The following is a 27,830-nucleotide window of genomic DNA, read 5'->3' as shown; positions in this document are numbered from 1 at the left end:
GGTTCCAACGTTTCACAAATCTTTATGCTCATTCATTTTTAAGGGATTTGATTTCAGTTACTAAGCCATTAGGTGGAAATGTCCACGGAACTATTGAATTTTCACTATTGGATATGTTGAAAACTATTGATAGCCAGAAAGAAGGAGAGGCTCTTGGACTGGATAAGGTCCTAGGGATATTTTTCAATCAGAACCATCAATCTGGGGGATTTATATTAACATCTTATCTAATGCTATTTCAGTGGGAGACGAAATTCCAGAGCTTTCGCAGGCAGAGGATATTACCCCTATTCATATGAAAAGGTCACATGATTCCCTGGTAACTATCACCCAAAGAGCCTCATTGACAGTCTTCGGAAAGTGTTTAGCAAGCAAGTAATAGACAGACTACAACCTTAGATGGCAGAATCTGAGGTTTTATTACACCTGCAAGCAGGATTTAGTTTGAGCGTTAGCACAATCATTCATGTCGTTCACTTTGTACTAGTCTTCTGGCAATAATTTGTGATAAAGCAGGGGAACGTAATGGGGTGTTTTTTGATTTTCTACTGAGAACTAAGCTTTGGGAAGTGCTATCTAATCAGGCGGGGTCCAGAAAATCTGCTGACATTAATAATATGTTTGTGCTGAATTAATTATGCCCACGTTTGATGGGGGTGACTGGAGAGCTGACTGATTGTTACTCAGATCCACAGAGAAGTCCACCAGTGGTGTGTCTTATTCCTACTTTGTATATTCTATTCATAAATGGGGTAATTGATTACTTACTTAATTACAATAATGATTACTCAAAGTTAGCTGGGCAAAAATCAGTGCTTTGTTATTTTCAGATGACATCCTGTTGATTTCTAAAACGCCTATGGAATTACAAATTTTGAAAAATACGCTTTCTACGTTGTCGTGACCATCACAGCTTGGAAATTTGTCCCTTTTAGACTAAACATATGGTGCTTCTAAGAAATAGGGTTATTGGCTGAGGGGATGGAACCCACACTCAGGAAACAACCACAGTCATTGTCAAGGTGAACCACAAAAGTCACTAAATTAACCTGTGCTTAACCCTCTGGTAGCTTGACACAAAAGCATTCAGGTTTATCTTAGAGTCAATGTATAAAGTATGTACGCAACACACAAACAGCAATAAAGTGAAAACCCCACATAAGAGCAATCCCAAACAAATTTAGAAAAATACAGCATATTTTTACGAAAAAAATGATCAGAACACCAAAATGTAATTAGTAGAACCGGATATAATCTGTTTTAAACTTTTTTTGTGAAAATGGCACCTAAAATTGCAAAATGCCACTCGCTGTCATCTTGTCGTGGTAGACCGGGAGAAAGTCAAAAGTTTAGTTCAACAGCAATGGTGCATGGGTCATATACAGGGAAATGTTAGACTAGATGAAAAGTTACCTTCTCCAATCTGGCCTTAAGAGTTCCATTCACGTTGCAGGAGGAGGCTTTCAGCGTGAAGGATAGGTCGAGCATTTATTTATTTATTTTAAGAGTTTTATATAGCGCTGGCTAGACCCGGAGGTATCAGAGCACTTTACATGAGGTTCCACAAAATTACAAGATTACATCAGTTCAAATTAACATCAGTTACTAGACAAACAATTACAAGAGCATATAAAATTAGATAAGTGAAGTGTAGAGGGGTGGGAGGGAGATACGGCATAAAGACGAAGGAAAGTCTGCCCAAAGTCCAGCTGGGTAGGTGACGGTCGAGGGGGAAGTCCCAAACCTATCTCCTCTATAGCTATCAGGTAGCTCCATCGGGCTTTGGCCAAGTAGCTAGGTCTTAATGGGAAACATTTAAAGAACATGGAGGGCAAAATAAATGGAGCGGACAAGGAAGGTGAGAGAGAGAGGATAGGGGAAGAGACAACGAGGAGAGACGAAATGAAGTCTGTCTAAAGGCCAACTGGGTAGGTGAAGACCAAGGAGCTCCCCTATAGCTAAACCAGGTAGCTCCATCGGGCAGCAGACAAAATAGTTCAGTCTCAATACATTGAGAGAGGAGAGAAGGAGAGACATAAATAGAGGGAGGATGAGGGAAGAGACGACAAGGAGAGACGAAAGGAAGTCTGGCTAAAGACTGACTGGGTAGGTGACATCCAAGGAGGGAATCCCCGACCTGTCTCCCCTATAGCTAAACCAGGTAGCTCCATCGGGCATCAGACAAATTAGCTAGATCTCAAATGACGAGAGAAAATTCACAGTTAAACAGGGTGGGGACTAGGGCCAGGAACAGGTGGGGGCAGAGGTCAGTAGCAGGAAAGTGGAGAGGAGTAGAGCGGGGAGGGGTAGGGGGTAGGTAGTTTGGTAACAGTTACATGGTTACAAACAGTTACTGGGGCATGGTGATGCATACTCAAAAAAGACAAACAAATAGCAATGTTACAAAGGTACATGATACAAGACGAATGTGGCATGGGAGGAAGAGGGGAGAGGTAAGGGAACAGAGGTAGGGTTAGAGACGAGGAGAACTATGTCCAAGGTCCGGCTGGGTCTTCACTCTGTTCCCTTGAAGAAGCAGAGGTCTGTGGTATTTGACCTCCCACTTATCTAGTGCCACCTGGGCCTCTGTGACTGGGGTTTGTCCGCCTTTGTGCTGCAGCTGCCCTTTTGGGATCAGTCCCGCCGAAAGAGGGAATCTGCTCCATGCTTGATGTTGCCTCCTTGTCTGTGGCTGAGAGTTTCTGGCCTTGGAGAGCGCAGATAAGTGCGCCCCAGCTGAAAGCGCTGCATACACAACTCCTCCTGCTCACTCAGTGCCCCGCCATCCACGGCAACCAAGACAGGGTACCCTGCAACACCTCTAGTACCGTCCCACTTCCCGGTACCTCCTGTCCTGTATTTGATTGCTTAAAGAGCGCAATATGGACGGTGAAATCAACACTGTATAGTCCTGTGTTTGCACCACGAGCTTCACTTGGCGCGGGATAGTGTGGCCCCTCCAAGCACGGCTGCCGCAATGATCTGCACGCCGCCCCCAGCAGCCTACAACAACACAACGTTGTGATCCTACCCAGCAGCGATGGCTTGCCATTGTCACTGGTGTTCCTCCCAGAGTCCACAATAGTACACACTTAGTAGCATTGTGGACTGTTATTTCTGTAGAGCGAAGATCCTGTCATCACTGGAGCTACGCATTGGCGGCCATTGCTGGCTGTTATTGCTGCTGTACCAAGTGCAAGTCTAACATTGCCAGTCATCAAAGAAGTTAGCTGTTGGTTCAAAGAGCAGGTCTTACTGGAGCTTTGCATTGGCGGTTGGCAATGGCAACAGAGTTTTAGAGTGAGCCGGCCTGTTTGATGTCATAAAGAGCCTTTTTCTTTATGGAGGAGCTTTCAATGATGCCAGCCAAGGGTCCAGGACCTGGGGGACACATCTTTGGGATCAGGACTCATCCCAGTGAAGGTCAGCAGCAGAGCTCGGGCAAGTCCAGGGAGGTCCAATGTCAGCTGGGCAATTCCAGTGTGGTCTCTGGCAGTTCCAGGTCCCTGTAGCTCACACAAGAGGTCAGCTAACAGACCAGTGGAGTCACTCTGGGTAGCCTGGGATCAAGGCAAGCAGTTCAAAACGTCCTTCTTCAGGCAGCAATGTAGTCCTTCTGTCAGCAGGGCAGTCCATCTTTTGAATCTTCAACAGGTTGAGGAGTATTCTGATGAATGGTTCTGAAGATTCTATTTTTATACCTGGTACCAGGTCCAGGCTCCAAATTCTCTGGAATGATAAAAGGCAGGCCAGGCCTGGTGTCAAGTTCCTCTGTGTGTCCTGTAGGCATCTCCCCTGCCATCATGTCAGGGCAGCCCATTCTGTCCACAACTATGCCTCAGTTTGTCTCAATATCTGGAAGCAATACCCAAACCCCAAACAGCAGACCCATTCAGAGTCATATGCCCCAGGACACTGGCAGAAAGGCATAGTTGGTTGTACAAGAAAGTGCCAACTTTCTAAAACTCAAGAAACACCAAAGGTCATTAACTCTACTCAGTAAGGCTGAGTCACTATAACAACAAAACGAAACAGATGCCAGTACTTAGCACTACTCCTTAGATTATTTGATACCCAGACCCATGAAACTAAACATATAGGTTCACACTCTTTAAAGTGCCATTAATCATTTTATTTGGCAAGAAGCTTTTAAATTGCTTATGAACAACACTCTATATATGTACAACATTTTTATTTACAAAAAGACAGACTTCATAATAATCCAAAATTCACAGACACCAACAAACACTCAATGCATACCTTCAATCATTCCTTCAAACATACTCAATAAACACTTACAATCAACCCTCACACCATCCATATGCCACACCGGGTCGGGCCTGGTCTGACTGCAATATTTTTTAACAGTGGCCCCAAACCAGAAAGGCTTACTATAACAACAAGAGTCAAACAACTAGACAGTTCAACTCCAATCTCACAACGGCACAACTAAATCAAGACTTCCAAAGTCTAAAAAAGTATAGCAATTATTTACAGTGACCCAGTGGACAACCTAAATAACACATAGGTTTGTTTGGCGAAACAACAACAAAAAGGTTGACGCGTTTCGAACCCAACAGGTTAAAGGGGTTCTCATCAGGACCACAGAGTTCTTATTTGACAGGCAGACTCAATCTGCTAAGTCAGAAATGAAGCGACAAAGAATGTAGAGAGATGTCTCATGCGTGTCTCCCCAATCAGTTGAGCTGAGTTCCAGATAGACTTTATCAAGGCTTGAATTTCGAATGAAACGTACGATCTTCATTCATTGTATCCAACTTTTACCTGGATCTTAAAAAACCGTCCTCCGTCTTTGCACAAAGTCCAAACACGTCCCTCAATTTCAGCGTGTGACGCGTTATCCTGCAATGATTACTCCCAGTAATCATTGCGGGATTACTCCCAATAATCATTGTGGGATATCGCGTCACACGCCGAAATTGAGGGACGTGTACGGAGTATGTGCAAACACAGAAGACGGTTTTTAAGATTGAGGTGAAAGTTGGATACAATGAATGAAGATCGTACGTTTCACTCGAAATTCAAGCCTTGATAAGGTCTATCTGGAACCCAGCTCAACTGATTGGGGAGACACACATGAGACATCTCTCTAAATTCTTTGTCGCTTCATTTCTGACTTAGCAGATTGGGTCTGCCTATCAAATAAGAACTCTGTGGTCCTGATGAGAACCCTGTAACTTGTTGGGTTTGAAAGGCGTCAACCTTTTTGTTGTTGTTTCATCAAACAAACCTATGTGTTATTTAGGTTGTCCACTGTTGCACTGTAAATAATTGATGTAATTTGTAGACTTTGGAAGTCTTGATTTAGTTATACACCCAGTAATCATTGCGGGATATCGCGTCACACGCCAAAATTGAGGGACGTGTACGGACTTTGTGCAAACACAGAAGACGGTTTTTAAGATCGAGGTGAAAGTTGGATTCAATGAATGAAGATCGTACGTTTCACTCGAAATTCAAGCCTTGATAAGGTCTATCTGGAACCCAGCTCAACTGATTGGGGAGACACGCATGAGACATCTCTCTACATTCTTTGTCGCTTAATTTCTGACTTAGCAGATTGGGTCAGCCTATCGAATAAGAACTCTGTGGTCCTGATGAGAACCCTGTAACCTGTTGGGTTCGAAACGCGTCAACCTTTTTGTTGTTGTTTCGTCAAACAAACCTAAGTGTTATTTAGGTTGTCCACTTGTGCACTGTAAATAATTGCTATACTTTTTTAGACTTTGGAAGTCTTGATTTAGTTGTGCCGTTGTGAGATTGGAGTTGAACTGTTTGGTTGTTTGACTCTTGTTGTTATAGTAAGCCTTCCTGGTTTGTGGCCACTGTTAAAAATGTTTGCAGCCAGACCACACCCAACCCGGTGTGGCGTATGGATGGTGTGAGAGTTGATTGTAAGTGTTTGTTGAGTACGTTTGGAGGAATGATTGAAGGTATGCATTGAGTGTTTGTTGGTGTCTCTTTGATTGTTGGATTAATATGAAGTTTGTCTTTTTGTAAATAAATATTTTGTACGTATATAGATTGTTGTTCATAAGCAATTTAAAAGGTTCTTCCCAAATAAAATGATTAATGGCACTTTAAAGAGTGTGGACCTATATGTTTAGTTTCATCGGTCTGGATATCAAATAATCTAAGGAGTAGTGCTCAGTACTGGCATCTGTTTTGTTTAATTGTTAACTTTATAAAACTGGCATTTTTCAGAACTATAACATAAAATACGGCATCACCCTTTAAAGTGAATTTAAATTCAATTCCATTTATGAGTAACAGCATATCTTTATCTGCTACCAATCTGAAGTTAGCACCCATTAAATGTGATATGGTAACCCAGTGTTAGTCAATGGGAGATAGGTCTTACAACAGTGAACAACTACTTTATGATTTTTTTAGTGCCAGGAAATGTAAAACTTAAGTACTCATGTCTTACGTTTCAAATACAATGCACTCTTCCCTATGAACCTTTAGGGCCTATCTTAGGGGTGACGTATGAGTATTAAAAAGGATGTTTTAGGACTGGAAGAAGGTATATTTTGACAGACTGAAATGGCAGATTAAAACTAAACAGACATGCTGCAGTGGCACAGTGCTAATTTAGTGGGTGGCGCAATGAGTGCTACTGACCACTCGTAGAATTTTATTTAGAGGCCCTGGGTACAGGTAGTAATATTTAAAAGGACTTTCAAGTAAATTAAAAATACCAATTAGGTGACGTCCAATTTTACCACGTTTGAAGGTGAGTGCACAAGCACTTTAGCCCTGGTCTGCAGGGACAGGGTCCTAATGAAAACCAAAACGAGTTCAGCAAAAATCAGGCAGTGAAGGGCAAATGTATGGGTTAGTACAACTCAAAAGATGTCAGGTCCAAAAGTGTCCAATCCAAATAAATCCTTTGAGGTACAGTGAAACTGGAAGATATTCCCCTCGAGCAGGTGAAGGCTTTTGTTTACCATGGAGTTAGACTGGAAAAATCTCTTTCTTGGTAAGCCCACATTATGAGGAGTCAACTGATTCTCTAGAAAAGAGTACTTACTCTTGTCCTCTATTGGGAACACCGCCTAGATCACTGAAAAATGTGAATGATCTGGGGGCATTTTTGATAAGTATTGTTCTTCCAATGTCAGGTTAATTCAGTGATAAATGCGGCCAACAGTTATATGCATCCACTTTCAAAGGTATGCCCTTTTCTGAACATGGACTATAGCATAGTTTTAATACAGGTAGTTTAATTCTCCCATCTGCAGTACTTGATGGTTATGCACAGAAACCTTTCACCAAGGTATTTCCCATATTATAAGTTATCCGGTGAAGAGCAATTAGAATCAATTTCTTGCTGAAGTAATTTTAGCACCTAACTCCCTGTTAAACTAAACCAAGGAGGTTTACAGTTAGCCAGCAAATCCAGTGGTAAGTGCTAACACTGATGTCAAAAGGGGTCAGATCACCAGGCCTTGACTATCTTGGCCAAATGATCTGTACAATAACCTCCATTCCAAATCTGTGTTCCAACCTGTGCTCTGAGTAGCTATTGATTAAATATTTTAATCATGACCTCGAGAACGAATTGTTTTAAATGTCAGAAGTCACGCTTTGTAACTCACTCCCTAAAGCAATTACAGAGTAAACTATCTTCTGGGCGAAAATGTAATCACTTCATACAATGTAAAATGTTTGCTTAGCTCCACACAACCTACATTTGTCAGCTGTCTTTTTGCATAATACATATGGCAGACGGACATGTGTGAGGTCCCACCTATGCAGATTTACCAACAGACTGGATAGGGACAGAGGATTTAGGAAACAAGACAAGTGGAATGTCCGAAACACTGCTATTCAAATGGCTGTCAAGCAAATCACTAGGCACTATCTCAAGAAAGAGGGATTGGAGGAAGACAGTAAAGCATTTACATTCTGAATATTAGCAACTCTTGTTTTTAAAATGTGCCCACTGGACTTTTAATACATTTTTCTAAAAGCTTAAATTGTGTGTGTCAAACAGATCAAATATAATGATCCAAAAAGACTGTATTTTTCTATGTTGGGTTGAAACAGAAAGCCAGGGAAAGCCTTTCACACTGATAAGTTTAGGAAACTTTGTACAGAAGCATAAGAGAGGGATCACTTTGGAATCCTGGACAAGAGTACTATATTGAAAGAGGAGCAATGCAAAATAAAATGCCCAGAATAGAGAATCAACATTACAGGATTGAATAGAAGGTACTCACAGTATGCATCCGAGTGGAGTGTTTAATTTGGACGACTACAGGAAGATGCATAATTGGGGCACCGGCGGCCATCAGTATTATATAAATCAAGTAACTAGAGAGCTTTCTAAAAGATGCCAACTGAGAAATTAATCTTGTAAGGGTGAGAAATCTTATTTATCAGTGTGGTTTACTTTGCAACAATGTGGAAGCCCTTAGCTAGTTCGCATTTGAAAAACCTTTTCTACAGCTTGAAGCATCAATGCCTGATCATTGTTTATTCACAATGTGGTACCCGAGCCCATCGGTTCAAGACGTGTGAAGATGAGCCAGTTGAAATGATGGATATTTTTTTAGGAGATATTTTACAAGGCTCCTTAGAATTTAATCTAAAAAAAGTTGGTGCAAATTGCCTTAGGCTCTAGGACAGGACTTACTTAATTTGAGTCAGTAGTTTCCGGTGGTTAGTTCCAGCACTTAATTGGCAACACAGGTGCTTGCGACAGTCTGCCATGAGGTGGCACTGTCTCGCTAATTTAGAGATTACCACAACAACAGTTAATAATTCAATATATAATTAAAAAAATGACTATTACCTGCTGCCCAAACCATTCTTATAGCTTTGGAAGCCTGAAATAATCCGAATTGTTATTACTATCATTGGCAGCATGGCAGGGGCAATGTGTGGTGCAAGCTTCAGTGGTCTCATGATGAAAGTCATGGCACTTTTTTTTTTACAAATTAAACACTGCTCTAGGACAACTAGTGCTCTGGATGTTATCATCTGAGGAGAGCAGTTACTTCCTCTGGCTTGTTAAATGTGAGTCCTGATTCTCAACCTTGAGGTCCACAGAGCAGACTACCGAATAGAACCTATTGCATCAATCCATTATTAAAGTCCCATCAATGATTTCTGCCTCAACCTGGAGTGTTTTAAGAATTTTAAGACATCTTTATCAAAAGCACAGCTGAGTCAACACAGAAACAGGGAGACTTTCATTGATCTTGTTTATAATCTGGTCCTGCTTGGGTGAACTGATCTGTGCAAAAGGTTCTAACTGTGAAAGCAAATTTCTGAATCAAGCCATTTCTCTACCATACACTGGCCAGATTCTCTCTTAACCGTGCCTGGTCTTTGACAATTTTACTGGTAAAGACATCTAAATAAATAAATAAATAAATAAATATATATATATATATATATATATATATATATATATATATATATATATATATATATATATATATATATACTTTTTTTTAATGTATAACAAAACCTCTCCTTTCTACCAGATAAACGCTTAGGCATAGTGCCAAAGAATTGACTACGTATTAGAGACATAAATCTTTTTATCCACGTACGTATGTGTTTTTTAAAAAAAGAATAATTTTGGGGCTACTATTTATTTCTGTGAATTTATGTTAATAAATCTAAACTATTTTGAGTTCCCTCAGCCCAAACAATCATGACCGGTACTATCAACAAATGAGAAAGCAGCCAGGTTATAGAAAAGTGCACTACCTAGGTCAGTCACGTGATATATGGATATTGCCCGCCTCAAATGGTCAGCTGCCACTTGACCACAAATAGAAACATGCACAGAAGGGAGATGAGAGTTAACGTGAATTGCTAGCAAGTAAAACAATACAATGTATACAGGTTGAAAAACAATCAATAGTCGTTTGTTGAAGTCTTTGTGTGTCTTTATTTCAAATGCACTTGGTTTGCATCTTAAGAAACAGCCAACGAGTTTCTCCCAAACATGGACTTCTTCAGGGCTGTAATGGCATATAATGTACAAGTATTTTAGACATCCGTGACACACAGACAACAGTGTTTAGTGTGTGATTGGAGAGAGAGAGTAAGAGAGAAAACAAAAAAGGAAAGAAGGAAGAAGGTTAAGAATTGGACAGTCATAGTCCAAGGGAAGAAGGACCGCAAAGGAAAATCCCGTTTAGTGAATACGTGGTGGAAAGAGAAAGTGCAAAGGGAAGTGAGAGTGAAGAAGGGAGAAGGGAAAAGGAAGTATCCAAGCCATTGTTTTAACAAGCTATTGCTAGACTCCAAGGTTTAGTCAACACCCAGGTGCCAGTGTGTGACAATATACGAAAAGTCTTATTGTAGACCAGCTTGCCAATGAGTAATGTAGAGAGTGTCTTGCCAAAGTAATAAGCATCGATAGAGAGTGGTCAGCATGGTGCATCCATCGAAGTACGTAAGTTGAGAGTGAAGTGGCCTATTTTGGAGAAAAATGGTGTAAATATAAATTGTGGTTGCCACTAGTATGCCAGTGGTTCACCAAAAGTAAAGTATGTAAATAAACATACCTTAGGCCCAAGGGACTACCTTGTCTTTAGTTGGAAGATCCAAGGCCAGAAAGTGGAGTCAAAAGGCCAAGGTATCTTCAAAATAATATGATAATCTATGGGAATGGTAAGAATTGTGATCAGCTAGGGCGGAATGGGCGAACCTCATAGATAGCAGTAAATTAATAAAAGTGCGCATTTAATCGCTAAAAATAGCCATTGGGAACCATACTAGACTGAATTGCAGCTATGTTGGCAATGTGATAACAGTGCATGTTCCAAGGTCTAAGGCATCATGGGCATGCTAGATGGTGGTCATACTAAACTGAGCCGTAGCCCGCTTTGGAAATTGTCAAGCCAGTATTTAAATCAACTGGTCTAATACATTAGTAAACGTAAAGCCTAGAAAGCTGCACCGCACATTGCTCGTGTAAGGGAGATTAAAAGGCGAAATCAGTGTTAGGCATAATCATAAGATTTTAACTAAAGCGGAATCACAACAAGAATGGATGTTAAGCGGTAACCCAGACTGAGTGGCCCCCAAGTAAAGGGCGAGCACCCGAACTTCCCAGAAATGGGAGAGAATCATGCCCAGTACTATGTTAATGCAAACCTTTTTCCCTCCTCTATCCCTCTACTATCCTTCTCAATCTAAATAACTGACTAGCATATCCACCACTCAAATTACTGTCATATTTTACTATACTAATTCACCACTAACACTATGGATTCCAGAGTAGCGTTCTACATGCTGAAAATACACTTCAACCCCCCCATCAGGGGTAGCAAAGCACTATATAAATGCAAACCTTTATCCCTTCTCTATCCCTCCACTATCATTCTCAAATCTAAATAACTGACTAACATATCCACTACTCAAATTACTTTCATATTTTAACTATACTAAGTCCCCACTAATCCTTTATGAGTTCCGAAGTAGCGAACGAATCACCGAAAAAGCGCTTCAACGCCCAACAGGGTTAGCAAGCGCTATATAAATTTAAACCTTTTTCAATTCTCTAGCCCTCCACTTTCCTTCTCAATCCAAATAACTGACTAACATATCCACCACTCAAATTACTTTCATATTTTCACTATACTAATTCACCCCTAATCCTTTCTGGGTTCTGAAGTAGCGTGCTCCTTGCAAAAAAAGCACTGTGACGCCTCGCCATGCAATTACAATACAATACAATACCCTGTGAGGGGTAAGCCTTGAGGTTGGTTGACTGTTATGGCAGCTTGGTTACAGCGGCTAGCAGCTTTTAATTTTTCTCCCACCACTCTGTGACAAATTACTTCCTCACACGTGCACTAGTACACATATTGCACAACATCGTGTCTTTATTGCACAGCAACACGCAGTGCTATAAAGAACTCTTAAATAATTAGAGTAATAAATACAATGGACATTGGAACTAAATTTCTTTGGGACTGCTCCAATAAACAATTGACCTATATATTCCATGTAGAACGACAGCCACGGTTAATTAGGCAGTGTGATCTTGGTCACAACGTAAAGTAACATAAAGTAGGAACTCCAAAAACACACGAGAAGGGGTAGAAAATAGCAATAAATTGTGCACTAAATCCACAGCATGCCCAGTTTCTCTTTTTGCAGGCACAATCTACGTACGGCAGGTCTGACAACACACAGTCACTCTCTACCAAAATGGCTGTCCTTTGATTCCATATTCACTCATAAAGCTGCCACATCAGCAATCCCTCCAGACCCATTTATTTATGTGCGTCACAATGTTAACAAACGGTCTCCTAACCTGTTTTACTTTTACCACTGGTTCCTTTGTCAGCGCTGGAAATAATACCAGCGATTGGAAACTTGCCTAGACAGTCACAGGACTCTATGACTCACCGGGCTACGCCATAAATGCTAAACAAACTCAAAGGGAGCACCGTGTTCGTGAGGCGCTTTTTCAGACCAGATTTCGAAACTGGTACAGAGGTTGCTGTAGCGACAGTGTGATATATTCCGCATAGCTCGCATTCTGCTCGTGCTCGGAAAGTTCAGGGTCACGGCGAGACTCAAACTCGGGTTGCCTTCCAATTATCACTGCTTTGTTGTATTTAGTGCTGAAATGATTTCCCAACGTCGAAAGGGACGTAGTTCACCTCTCGGCTATTCATAGATAAGCAATGCAGACATGAGGCACGATCACGTACGTCGCACTGGTGCCAGCAAGATGACATCAGCTCCTTGCTATTTAGTATCGGTTTCGAGCAATTTTTCCTCTGTGCCAGGCAGTTCTGCAGCGTCGTATGTAGTGATGGTCAGTGCAAGGTTTTGAACCACTCGGTTAGTATAAACCAAGGATAGTAAAAGTGTGGTGCAAAAGGAAAAAATAGTGCAGCAAATGTGCAATCATGACCAGTAATGGTGCACTTTATGTGATCTGGCCTATGGAACTTACAAACTGGCACACAATTATCCCATACCCGTACCTCCAGGAGGTGTAGTTACCAGAGATTCCATATGAAACGGCGCAAGTCCACTTACAATATGAGGAATTCTGTGGGATTCCCCTTGTAATTCGTCGCTTCTCCAACACATTTCACCCATAGATTTTGGCTGCTTTCAGCAGCTCAATTGTCTTGATGAAAACTAACAGACTCGGGGCCATCCCACAGATTTCCTAATTGCCATGGGGACAGTAACTACTGTTACCAGCCACATAGGAATAAAGAGACAACTCATAATAAGGGCCTACGTTGTCCACAAGCATGCAAAGAAAATTAAATAGAAAGATCTCACGAAGATGGCAAAACTGCAAAATCACAGAGGAGAAAAAATAATCAGTTAGAACTTGGCATGGTTCCATCAGCCCTCCAAGTCAACTGAGGCTATGGCCTCTGTTCCCCTGCGGAGGACCACTTAACCTATCATGAGATCCCCACTTGACTGATAGGGATGCAGTTGCTTTCTGTGCATCCTTGAGTGCAGTGCTCCTACAGAAGGCAAATACACTTGTTAAGAAGGTGCTTAGCAAAACAACTTCGTTCTTCAGAAACAAATCCCCATTGTTGAGGGAGTTTGTGTGTGGAGGTGGTTCTGTAAAAGACAGAACACATGGACCTGATGGTCTGGGGGTTTTCTCTCATTGCATGAATTCACCCTAAATAGTGCAGATCTTCACGTGTACTTTGGCTAACAACTCAGCCATGGAAAGGACTTCGGTCAAAGGTTTCTGAGAGTGGAGCCAGCTGACAGTCCGCCGCTGGAAACCTGGTACTCTGCCCATGTTTATATGAAGCGGGTGAATCCTGAGTTCAGTGGGACAGGAGCAATGCCGATTTCTGGAGGGGGGTTGCCTGTAAGCCAAGCTCTAAATGAGGCCCCTAGTGTTATTCTGAGCGTAATAAGACATGTTATTAAATCAATAAAGCTAAGAGAAATATTATGGTACATTAATGTCAGTTTGATGATGGAGAGGCTAAAAGCCCGGTTTCTTTCTCCGCAAAATGGGTATCCTTTCAGAAAGTGCAATTTCTTTTCTATTGCATTCAGTCCTCTACTGCATCTTAGAAGAGAGTGCTGACACATTTTCTGCAATTTCTATATTAATTATTCTCGCTTGGAAAGGGATGTGATTTGTATGCAAAGTTTGCAAGGGATTTCCTCATTCTTAACTCTCGAATTAGTTACACTAATAAAAGTCTGCCTTAAGGTGCATTTTCAAAATATTCCCAGCCTTTGAGCTGCTCAGGGGTGTAATGCAGTCCCGTACAGTCCCCTTCCACTGCATAGGGTTGCCCCCCTCTGCAGTGGAAGGGGGGGGGGCAACCTTCACAGTGACCCGTTTAACCCAAGACCAATGAAAACCTGTAAGATACAGTGCTTTATTTGTAAAATAATAAGTGCCGGTGCCTAAAGCGCCGCTCCTACACCCGTGGCCAGCGCAGGGCCTTCTTAACAGCATTAAAGGCCCTCGGGCTAAGTGGTGCACTGGGCTCTGCCTGCACAACCCCTCTCGGGAATAAAAATGTTTAATGGAAAATTAGTGTTAAATTCTGGTCTGTATGGGGCCCTTATGCTCGACCCCCCACCCACCGCCCCGTCCTCCCCCAAGGCAACTGCCCAGCATGCCCATGTGTTAAGATGGCACTGGGCCAGTGCTATAAAATGTTAGTGTACCGAATGCAAGGGTGTGCACTCCTGAATCCACCTCAGGCCTCTTTAATTCACTGCCAGGCACTCCCTCCCCCGTTACCTCAGTCTTACAGGTTTCTGCTTTGTCCCTTGGTGATGGATTTCCTTTCTTTCTTTCGCTAGCTTTCTGTTTTCTGTGGTTTTCTCTCTCTTGCTTTTGGGAAATGTCTGAAGAGAATTAATAAGTGCTGGTGCTCAAAAATAAGCACTGGTGGCCCCGCCGGCTCAAATTAAGCAGTGTAGGGAGACTAAGAGTTCCCTCCTCACATTCTGCAGGTGCAGCCCTATCATCTTGTGTAACGCCACTGGCACGGTTATTATTATTTTTTTTAATAAGTAAGATCTCCCAAATGAAGTCAAAAGTATAACTGCTCAGAGTTGCCAAAAGTCTACAGAATGTAGCTATGAAAGCCTTGCAAACGCTGCTATAATTGTTCCATAAACACCAAGCCGCTGCCTATAGTGTGTCAAATTGCATGCTATGTAAGTTTGGGCTTTCTAAAAGGTATCAAGCGGCTTTGCTGCCAGCTCATCGGCCTCAACCACAAACAGGATTATAATGGTGCTTCAGCAGTTTCAGTATGAATCAGTCTGCTGTTGCCATGGGCCGCTTCCTATTAGAGCAAACATGGATGGCTTACTATCTGATTCATGCACTCTGGCGGTTAACTGCATTACAATTTAGCTGAGTTATGTTTCCAGAAATACTATTTTAGAACAAGGGCTGATTCTGCACTGGGGATTTTCCAGCGATTTGGGAATGCTATATCACTCACTTCAGGTCTCTTCCTGGATTTGCTGGCAAGATATTGTGGAGCGTGCACTTTGTAATTAGAAATATATATCTACCTTTTCAATTCAGTAAGAAAACAGAAACTGAGCCATCACAGAAACAGGAAGTCACTTGCTTTCTCTCTCTGGCTCACAGTGCAGGACATTTAGTTCGTAACAACCCATAATAATAACCGAGGAAAGACTCAGGGTACAGAAATAGCTTGTTTTGTAGCACTTTAATGTAGACTGGCCGTTTCCAGGCACTGTAAACAAAATGTCTTAATATTATTCAGTGTAATGTTTCGCAATTCATCCTCTTCTGAAGAAGAAAGGTGGAACTGGACTTTGGCAGGAATCGAACTCGTGATGTTAGCAGAGATTACCTAGCCCTATGAGTCATCTTCCAATAGAAATTATTGTAATGTATTGTAATTGCATTTATATGGTGCTTACTACCCCCAGAGGATGCATTAAAGCACTTTTTAGGCGAGTAGCACGCTACTCTGAAACTCATAAAGGATTAATGGTGAATTAGTATAGTGAAATATGAGAGTAATTTGAGTGGTGGATATGTTAGTCAGTTATTTGGATTCAGAAGGTTTAGGTTTAGGTTTAGGTTTAAAAGTTTTATATAGCGCTCTTTCACCAGCGGTTTCATGGCGCTGTAACTAGCAGGTCTCCACAGGGAACAAGGGAGGAGGACAGGTGACCGAGGATTAAATAAAGGTTTTACTGAAAAAATAAGTTTTAAGTTTCTTTCGAAACTGGGAATATGGAGTTAGGGATCTGAGCTCTAAGGGTAATGAATTCCAGAGAGCTGGGGCAAGGGTCGCACATTTTGAACCCCCCCACTTTTTCCGGCAAAACCGGGGGACTGTCAACAGAAATTGAGAAGAAGATCGGAGCTCCCTAGTTGGAAAGTAAGGGATAATCTCCGAGGAAATGAAAGCAGGGGCCGTGCCCAGTCGAGCCTGGTAGGTGATAGTCGCAAGCTTGAACTGGACACGTTCCCGGACCGGGAGCCAATGTAAGGTTTTCAGGAGGGGAGTGACATGTGAGGACTTGGGAAGGTTAAAGACCAACCGAGCCGCCTGGTTTTGAATAATCTGTAACCGCCTGAGACTATATGCAGGTATACCTGCATATAGGGCGTTGCCATAGTCTAGGCGGGAGATGACCATCGCAAGGACGATCAGCTTCAAGGCCTCGAAGGTGAAAAATCGAGAGACCTTGCGGATAGTACGGAGAGAAAGAAAGGAGGAAGAAACCACAGAACTAACCTGGGAGTGAAGGGTGAGGTGAGAGTTAAGTTTAATGCCTAGGGTCTTGACAGAGGTAGAGGGGACCGGAGGGGGACCAAGGGACGGGGGCCATAAAAGTGAAGACCAGGGACTGGAGCAACCACCCGTCAACACCAACTCGGTCTTATCGGGGGTTGAGTTTCAGGTGGTTGAAATCCATCCAGTCCCGGATAAAAATCATAATAGATTGAAAATTAGAGATAGTGGCAGGAGAAGAAGATAGGTTGAAAACAAGCTGGAGGTCATCCGCATAGTTATATACGGAGACCTCCATGTGTTCTAAAGAAAAAATGAGGGGAGAAATGTAAAGGTTGAACAGAAGAGGAGAAAGGGAGGAACCTTGGGGGACCCCGCACTGAACTTTCCGGAAGTCCGCAGAAAAATCACCCAGGCGAACTGCCTGGGTGCGGTCCCTCAGGAAGGAGGATAACCATACCAGGGCCGTACCCCCGATCCCTGCCACCGCGACACGGGAAAGTAAGATGGTGTGGTCCACCGTGTCAAAGCGGCAGAGAGATCGAGGAGGACCAATGCCTGGGATTGATTGGTATCCCTCCCCTCCCTGAGGTTGTCAAGGACCGAAAGGACTACGGACTCCGTAGAGTGTGCGGGGCGAAAACCAGCCTGACGGGAAGCCAATACCCCCTTCTCTTCCACAAAGGTGCTCAGAGAACTGGTGACATGGCGCTCGAGCACCTTAGCCAAAAATGGTAGGAGAGAAATGGGGCGATAATTGGCTGGGATCGAAGGGTCCACGCCAGGCTTCTTTAAAATAGGTAAAATAATGGCAGACTTCAAAGGATTGGGGACAACCCCCTGAGAAAGGGAGCTGTTGAGAAAGTGAAGGGGAGGATCGGGGCAAGAGGTGTAAATGTGACGAAGTATGTGAGCGGGACAGGTATCAAGGGGAGAGCCAGATTTTACAAGGGGAATTAATGATGTAAAAGATTCCTTGGTCAGAAGGGGGAAAGAATTTAGTTGTCCTTGCGGAGGAGGACACTGAGGATCCACAAAAAGCGGGGAAGGTGAGGGGAGGTTGGCTTTGATAGCAGCGATTTTTTCAATGAAAAAATTATTCAAAGAGTGACAGAGGGCCTGGGAAGGGGAGGGCTTGAGGGAAGAAGAATAGTGGATAGATAGAAGAGGGAAAAAGTTTGCATTTGTGTAAAGCTTGCTACCCCGTTGGGGTGTTGAAGCGCTTTTTCAGCAAGTAGCACACTACTCCGGAACCCATTAAGGATTAGTGGTGAATTAGTATAGTAAAATATGAAAGTAATTTGAGTGGTGGTTATTTGGATTGAGAAGAATAGTGGAGGGATAAAAGAGGGGGAATACAGGTTTGGATTTACATAGCGCTTGCTACCCCCGATCGGTAGGATCAAGAAAAGCAGTCACAACAACTTCACTATATATCCCTTTGTATTGACGTCCCTCAAACACAATGCCTACCTATCGACTAAATATTTACCATTTAGAAACCTACGTCCAGTTTGTTGTTGGCATTTCATGTAGTTGAATGTAAGTCAGTTAAAGGACATGTGCTTGCAGCAAACACAAAAATAAATATATGTGTGATATTTAGCTTTTCCACCACCTGGTAGGTGCGAGGATACTCGGTTTAGTGTAAACGTTCATGTCCTTACTTGCAGTCATATGTGAAATCAGTTAAGATTCACTGGTGGTCATATTCATCCTATGTTTACAACCAAAAAAGCAAAAACATTTGTAACTACAGACTGAGGGCAACATTTGGGACCTGTTTTAGTGGTCACAAACGGAGAATGGTGCAGTTTACAACGGCTAAAGAGTCCTTTGGCATGTACTAGCACTATTTTGAGAGTTGGTACCCTATTACCCACTCGCAAAATAGGGTTTACGAGTTGGTATTAGGAAGGGGCATTTCAAGGGCAGCCCTTCCTAGTAGCGAGTCGCAGGGGCATGGTTGATGGTGGTAGCCCATTCGCAACCAGAAAGGGGCCCTAAAGGGACCCCTTCCCTTTGTTAATGTGGCCACCAACATTTATAGAAGCAGGCAGTGGTCCCACTGACCACAGCCTAGTTTTAAAAAATGAAAAGGTAGCTTTCCATTTTTAATTTTTTAATACAGCCCATTTTCCTTTAAGAAAAATGGGCTGCATTTCAATAAAACAATTGCTCTATATAAAAAGCATTCACATACAGACATTCTGGTCTGCTGACCCCAGGATGCCGTTTTTCCTGTGATTACAGGCTATTTCCAATGGGTCTCCTCATGAATATTGATGAGGAAGGTCCAATGCACCTCCACTGGGAATTGCAAATGGTGTCCAAGTCACTGTTGTACAACGCATTTTGCGAATTCCTAATTGCGAGTCACCGTCGTACATGTGGCCCTATGTCTCTATGCCCATCGCCTCCATTTCTGTCCTGCATTAATCAACGGAAAGTAGTAACTTCCACAATAAAGCACAGTGCAAACTTAAGGCTGAAAAAACTATTAAGGAATCCAAATTAGACTGAGATTATTTATTAAGTTTAAGGAGATCTAGGTTTTAGTAGGGACAAGATGTGAGGGAGTTGTAAGCTGAATATGAGTGATCTTACATTACATTTTGAATCATGCTAGAGTTGGTGACTGCTATAATGTGTGGGAATGCTAGGGATAGATGCAAAGTGGTTCTCAATGTAGGAGCTTGGATAGTTCAGGTCATTCGATTATGGACTTATTTGTCTAACCCTGGAGTCATATCACATGATCATAATTGTGGTAGTTAGGGCATAGTGCCTTCAAATTGCAAGCACTGGCAAAGCAAAGAAATCTGGATAATCACTATGTTTATTTTTGTTCTCATTAATTGGTAGGTTACTGAGTGTTTGAGTGGATGAATGGATGAATATAGAAATGTTTAAACACTTTGATTACTGAATGGGTGCATGCATTGATGCATTAGAGAGTGAATGCACTTGTTATTAGTATTAATGAAAGCATAGATCAGTGGCTGGATGAAAGAGTGAGTAAGTGCATGGGTAGATGGGGACTCATTTTATAGGGCTTGGCAGAAGAAATAATGTTAGCAAATTCTATAAATTACCAATTTTATGGCAGTGTAAGCATTACATCAGAGCATGCACCATCATGCCAAATATATATATATATATGTATCAGCAACAAGCTCCAGCACCTCCCGAACGGTGAACTGAAGACAGAACGTCCCACCAGTGAAGAACCGGGCCTTTGGGCCTGGCAGCGCAGGGCATGCCTGAAATCTTCAAGTTTACCTGCCTTGTTGCACAGAGACACGGAATACTCTGTTGGCGTAGAAAACTAAGTTTATTAGCTGCAGCTAAGCACAGTTGTCCAATAAGTACACCAAGTAGGTTCTCAGGAGACTGCCACTTTACTTCGTAGCTCCCAAGGTTTTTACAGGCAAAATACATCTGTACAAACATACACCCAATGCACAAAGTTTTAGCCAATCAGAAGAGTTTGAAAACAAGGTGTTGTGCAACCAGAATGCTCTCTGCTTACATGTTGTGTGTTTTCCAGACCCCAAAGTTAATCAATACTGGTACCCATGGTTCAGTGTTGCAATGGCAGGACATGTCTGTATGCTTCAGTAGAAAGGTTGTGAAATAGGAAAACACAGGGAGAGAATAGCGAAGGCCGAAGATAAGATACGGCAAGAGAAGAATACTAAAAGCTAACAGATAGTTGATACAGGGATTAGGTAGTCCAGACAAGGATTAGTTAGGCCGGCTGGTGTCTGAGATTGGTTTCAAAACAAGGACGGAGGGGTTTTTCGACACGTTGCAGCCCAAAGGGCAGAGACACTTCGTTCATCGAGCAGCCTGTGTAAAGGCAACACAAAATGGCGGCGAATGAATGGCGGCGAATGTAAGATGGAGTCAAAATTAAAGAACCTCAGACCCTCCTTTTGCCATTACGCAGGCAATACACAAAGACTCACGCTAATCTGAATCGATGTCGATGGTCATGAGGTCGTCAAGCTGTTGCTGCAACATCATCTTCATATTCTCTGTTTTCTGTGACATGGGTCTTGGGACACACATAGTAGCACAAAGACCACAGATTGCAGGGCCACATTGCAAACAAAGGCGACACGAAAAGATGATGGCCAAAACTATTCCAACAAAAATCAATACCTTCCATCCCCATGTGGACAGTAGTCCCCAAAACCATCCCATCAGAGACCAATTTCCTTCGTCCTGGTGGATGGACTCAGCAATGTGGTGTAATTTAGAGATGGCCTGGTATACCGTAGGGGCGTTGTCAGGTATGTAAATGCAACAACTGGATCCAATCAATTTACAGACTGCACCACGATCTGCAAGTATGATGTCTAACACCATTCTGTTTTGTAATGTCATAAGGCGATCCGCCTGAAGCTCAGCAGTGATATTACCCAGTGCTCCGACAGTTTCATTTATTGTTGCTTCAACTACTCAAATGAGATGCCTGATATTTCTACTATTGGCCATAGGGCCCCAAAATGGGAGGAATCCTTTAAGGAAGTGTTGAAATTGGCAATGTATATACACATACGCGGCATTCATTTGTGTTCACTGTACCCCTTGTTGTAAGCAGAACGGATATCGCTAAAACACTGACTGTGTTATCCCGCTAGCATAGACCCATGCCCATGCGTACATAACAGCCATTTTAGGTACCATGGTCTCTCAGTTTGCGGTCGATCACCAGCGCCCCTTCCCTGACCCTGCAAGCTTCCCCCATGCACCCTGACCGCCCCCGCTCTCACATGTACAAGTCATGAGCCCTCCCTTCCCGCATGACTCTGTCTCTTAGAATCGCACCCCGCGCCTGACCAACACCTCCTTTCCTTCCATGAATACCCCTCCTTTGATGACCCCGACCTCTGAGCCTGAATGTTTGCACGGACCACTGGTCATCCCTTAGCCTGAGGATACAGTTTATTGCCCACTACTGTATGCACTCGTCTCTCTTGGAAGAAGCCACTATTGATCATGACCACCCCACCCCCTGAGATTCGATCAGGCACACACATTCCAATGGAATCAGCAGAACACTCAGCTGCGTGACAGCCCCTCCTATTGCATGGAGGATAAGGGCCCCTACTGTAGCCACGTGTTGGAATACCTTCATACTATACAAAGTGTTGATTGTAATAACGGATGCCTGTGTGCCACAAACCTGTGTATAAAAGACGAAGCCTCAGAGAAACTTGTTAGAGCACCTCCCGAAGACACTATGAGAGTGTCCCAAATGACAGGCTCTCCTCATGAGAAATAAACCTTTTTCCTTGTCTTCCTGCTTCCAGTGCCCGTCTCTTTATTTGGTAATTATTCAAGATAGAAACGAAGAGTCGCCCTGCGCCAGCAGCCTGGGCATCCGGGGCGTTATGGGCTGACTTTTCTACAATTGGCGTCCCAACGCGGGGTCCATCAGCGACATAAGGTCCGGTAAGAGAGGTCCAGACGATGGGGTGAACATCTAAATGATTTGAGTATACCTGCCTTGAGAGGGCCCTCGTCCGGCTGCCGATTGAATGAACTTCACCGATTCCGAACGGACCTCTCTCAAGTGACCTATTGTCCTGACTGGAATCCCACAGGAATGCTGCGGTAAAAACATGGAGAAAGAGACCGATTGGGCGCTGGAAAAAAGGAAGGCGAAGAACTGTCCACATGGTCCGGTCCGGGTAAGGTCGCGACACACGACAAATTGCGAAATTGATTGATTGATTGTTTGAAAATACTAGTATTACTTATTGATTGTTTCTGAGAGATTCTCTATTTGCAAACAAGCACGGAGTCGCCATACTCTGTTTAGTCTTTGCAGATAGTGAAGGATAGGTAATGCAGACTTTTGTCCCCATGGTAATCCGTCATACCTATTTTTCTCCCCATTGCTTGATTGATTGAATCGAGCATTGAATTGCTCGAAGTTGGTTCTCTTAAGGATCTTCTCTGCCTGCAAACGGGGAAGAATAGGAATATTCTCTCTCCCTTTGCCGATAGTGAAGGGTAGGTAACGCAAACCTTTAACACGTCGTACCTATTTCATTCCTCATTGATTGATTGATTGTCCGAACATTGACTGTTTGGAATTGGTTCTTTTTGGAGGTATTCTCTATTTGCAAACAAGCACAGAGTCGCCATGCTCTGTCTAGTCTTTGCAAATAGTGAAGGGTAGGTAATACGGACCTTTGTCCCCCGTTGTAATCTGTCATGCCTATCTACTCCCCACTGACTGATACGCCAGCCTAACCCGGACCATTCACTAGAGGTAGGTCATCTGGCCCAACCAGAGAGCACCCCTAGTGAAAAGGACATATACAATAATAACGAAGTGATCACTGTATCCTGTTAACAGAAACTTTAGCATGAAACGACCTGGAAAGAAAGGAATAGGAAAACGAAATCAGTAGGCCACTGATGAACTTTTTATTAAATAACGAACAAAGAAACGATAACAAATACGTAATGATAAAACCTATTGTTGTCCTAGAAACAAGAAACGTTAGAAATAAACCCGTAATGAGAAACCTGAAAATAGTAAGAGAAACCAAGCGTGACAAGGCAACGAGGCTTAATCGCCCCTCACTGCCCCAAACGTGTCTGTCCCACCGCCTGCCACGCCCAAATAACGGCAAACTAGGAAAGATACAAGTCAGCAGACATCCGCCCCTTTCTGGAAACTTCCAAAGTGCAACAGGTTTACGGCTACGCCCAGCCGGAAGCAACACATATAGGGCGGGTCCTGCTGCCAAACCGTCGGCCAGGAAATCATCATGAAGGGTGTAGCCGGAGGAGAGGCCGAGGCCGACGGGATCCGGCCGCGGTGGCGGTAACCCTGGAGAGTTGCAGGTTCGACCCTCTCTCTCTCCCAGTCTGGGCCAGCATCCATGGAGGGCCTGGGAGTGGAGAGGCCACTGCACGAAAGGCCCAGGAGAGGCACCACACGCCAAGGCCTGCCCCACCGGATGAGCCAAGGAACCCGTTCATGGGGCCAGAGCAAAGGGCATCGGCCGCCATCCACCGGAGGCCCGGCCCAAAGACGGACGGGACATTTCTTCTTTCTTTTATAATGGCTGCGACAACACTGGGGGGGATGTCTTGCACATGCCTTCGACCCCCCCCCCCTCTCGTCCTCATCGCCTGGTCCGGCCATAACAAATGTCAAGCGAGACGCCGTGGGGTGCACTGGGAGGGAGAGGCGGTGCGAACAAGCCTCTCCCGCCTCCCCAGGTGGAGGCTTCCCAGCTGCACCCTCAGCGCTCCAGGCGCCCGGAAAAGGGTTCTTCCACTGTGGCGATGCTGCAACGCCTCGCCTGGCAGGGTGGAGCCCGTCCGCTCATTTGACCCTGCGATCGCCTGTAGCTGCCGAACTTTCAAAATGGCGATCGACCTGACAAGAGCGGGCCCAGCATGATGGCCCGGTCACCAGTTGACTCCACCACCATAGTCCTCCACAACCTTGAAGATTCTAGAGGAGCCGCGGGAGTCCCCGACTCCCGCAGATACCCCCGATGGGGAATGACTGCCATGATTGCCCTCGGAACGATGGAAATGTAGCCGCAGGACGTCGGCGCTCCCATGCTGGCGCCAGCCTCAGTTTGAATGACTAGAATCCTGCAGACTACAGTTCGGATCAGTTCCGGTGAAAGCACAGTATGACCCGGTAGGAACATTGTTGCACCCCCTCCCCTTTTTGATTGATGGTTCGGACCACCGATCCCTTCTTTTACCCTTTAACGGAACTTTGGACTGCCAAAGGAAGCTCTGGGCCAACTACGAGTTAGTAGAGATTTAGACTATGCCTGATCTGCCTGACTGCACCCAAAATGGCGCCGATGCAAATGAAACTTTCAACTCCTTGTTGTACCCCGATTGTTCAGCCCTGGTGTCATGAGATATGTATGAAGGTTTTTTTTTAACCACATGAATTGATATAGGATGTGTACTGATTACATGTTCGGACAATTAATGGATTCAGGATGTGTACTGTCAGTTCGGGAAATGAATTGATATGGGATGGGTACTGGTTATAGGTTCGGACAATGAAGTGATATTGGATGGGTACTGATTATGTGTTCAGACGGTAAATTGACATCAGGTGGGTATTAATTGAACATTCGGACAATGAATTGTTGTTTAAGTTTTGCACATCTTGATTATTGAAAGTTGGAAGCCCAACACTTATGACACTCGCTCACACTGAAGTCTCGACATGATTTTATTGCGCTTTTCGCACTTTTTATTATGAAATAAATGACCACCGACTCCACTAAAGTTTTTACTAATAAAGTATCCCCACCTCTACAGTTCCAGCCTGCTCCGTGGCCGGCCCACGGGGTTGTAGGCCCATATTTATGCACCAACATCCTTATTAAAGATTTTTTGGAAAAAAGCAAACATAGTTGTCACGTGTGAATTGGAAATTTTTGAATAAATGACCACTGTTTAAAGGATTAAAAAGTATAGTACGTAGAAATATTGCAAAAATGAAGGGTCCAAGTTTTCGTTGTGTGCGTTTTTCCTTTTTGTACAGCCAAAAAGCAACCGCTAAAGATCCTGGTGTTTAGCCTACACTTTATGTGCTACCTGTATAAAAAGAGTCACACTAACAGTTCACCCGGGGCTTAAACGCCCAGGTGGCAGGGACTGCATCCTGTGGAGATAGGCAGAGTATGCAGTAAGTAAAAGCTTTTCTGGGTTTATGCGCGCTAATGTGTCTATCAATGTAGCCCCTGCCCCTTCTTTTTCCCCTCTCTCTGCAGGTCACACCGGAATATCGATCAATGTATGAAAAACGGTGATCTGGCGGACAAGAGACGGGAAAAAGGGTTTGATTATGGTACCTAACCGCAACTAGCAAACTATGACTATTTTCTCTCTCTGAACTTAGCGCCTGGGAGGGCAGCCTGAAGGGAAAACTGCAAAATATAGCTTCGCTTGGCACCCCGAATAGTACAACTAAAATGACGTGCGCGAATGAACAAGCATCATACAATCAACTAAATAGGGAAAGTTTAAGGAATATTTTGAGGTAAAGCGTACATTTAAAACCTACTGCATCCTTCTTCGCACCCTCCTAGACATGTAACTTCAAGCTGCCCCATTGTTCTCCAACTGACACCAACCGTTGTCTCAGCCTGGAAACGCATTTGCTAAAAATGACTCGAATAAACCACCGTGAGCATTAGCCCGACCAGGTTAGTTCATGACCAATTGCCAAAGGCATAAGTGTGTACAATCAAAGCCACCAGTAAGGGCAGCCGATGGTTAAAAGAGGAGAAAAAGGTAAAAAGAGCTTAGGATGCCAAAAAATGCACAACATACAGAAAAGGGATAAGGGGAGGGCAGCCTGAAGGGAAAACCGCAAAATATAGCTTCGCTTGGCACCCCGAATAGTACAACTAAAATGACGTGCGCGAATGAACAAGCATCCTACAATCAACTAAATAGGGAAAGTTTAAGGAATATTTTGAGGTAAAGCGTACATTTAAAACCTACTGCATCCTTCTTCGCACCCTCCTAGACATGTAACTTCAAGCTGCCCCATTGTTCTCCAACTGACACCAACCGTTGTCTCAGCCTGGAAACGCATTTGCTAAAAATGACTCGAATAAACCACCGTGAGCATTAGCCCGACCAGGTTAGTTCATGACCAATTGCCAAAGGCGTAAGTGTGTACAATCAAAGCCACCAGTAAGGGCAGCCGATGGTTAAAAGAGGAGAAAAAGGTAAAAAGAGCTTAGGTTGCCAAAAAATGCACAGCATACAGAAAAGGGATAATTTTGGCCAATAACTGTTTTATGTTTTGTCTTGAATTTTTGTACATAATACATGTACTGTCTTCTCCGCCTGAGTTTGTGTATACGTGATGCATGGATCTACGTCATCCCTCTGTCTGTATTTCTGTAGTACTTAATCCCTGCTGTTCTATGTTGTGTGCGCACTGAATGGACCATTATTGGATATATATATATATATATATATATATATATATATATATATATATATCTCTCTCTCTCTCTCTCTCTCTCTCTCTCTCTCTCTCTCTCTCTCTCTCTCTCTCTCTCTCTCTCTCTCTCTCTCTCTCTCTCTCTCTCTCTCTCTCTCTCTCTCTCTCTCTCTCTCTCTCTCTCTCTCTCTCTCTCTCTCTCTCTCTCTCTCTCTCTCTCTCTCTCTCTCTCTCTCTCTCTCTCTCTCTCTCCTACAGACTCCATAAATGACGACTTCTGACTGTGACCGATGAACTTATTCCCCACCTACATAGGATTGGGGACGGAAGTGAGATGTATAAATGTCTTCCCCTGCCAATTTTTCTAAAACTTGTTTTCTACCCATCCAAAGATCCAATGACCGGAGGAGAGGAGCTGGACGTGACGCACAGCCTGGCCACAGATCATGGAACACGTGTGACCGCAACCAAAGGTGGAGCCGCAGAGCAATGAGACGCGGGACGAGGCACAACTTTCAAACTCAGCAGATGGAGGAATGAAGGGCTGCCTTGAAGCCCTCGACTCGCTGACCCACTCGTGCCTGAAGTCCCCCGTCCCCTTTTGAGTCCGACTAATGGGCCTGCCTGCTCATTTTCCTTTGCTCCCTTGGTCCCTTGGTATGTTCAAAGATCTGGCCCCACTCCGCCCTCTCTTCCCTCGGTTATTCAACAAACTCTTGTCATATAAACTTTCACTATGGACTGGGATTTCGCCACAGAACAAGAAAGACACGCAGGTGCCCAGCATGAGGCACCTCTAAGACAAATGAGTTAGGAAACAGGACTGTGATCTAACAGCAGAGGACTGATCGCACCCTGCAACGCGTAAGGATGATTCCGAGCTGGACTTATAGCTCCACCGCCGGTGCTCAAAAGCGCCAACGAAAAGAAAAACGGACTAACAGAGTCTACCAGTGGTGGCTCGTCATTGAAAAAGACATTTTCCCTAAGACCCCCCTTCCTGAACTTTCTCCCTCAATTCTTGTTGCTTTCAAAAATGTTCTCGGTCACTTAAGTCCAAAGGTCTCATATAGCACTTTTTACTATATGTTGATGTCATTGAAAAGAAAGTC

Source organism: Lissotriton helveticus, chromosome 10 (genome assembly GCF_964261635.1).
Source record: "Lissotriton helveticus chromosome 10, aLisHel1.1, whole genome shotgun sequence".
Lineage (NCBI taxonomy): Eukaryota > Metazoa > Chordata > Amphibia > Caudata > Salamandridae > Lissotriton > Lissotriton helveticus.
Note: the sequence above shows the minus strand (reverse complement) of the source record.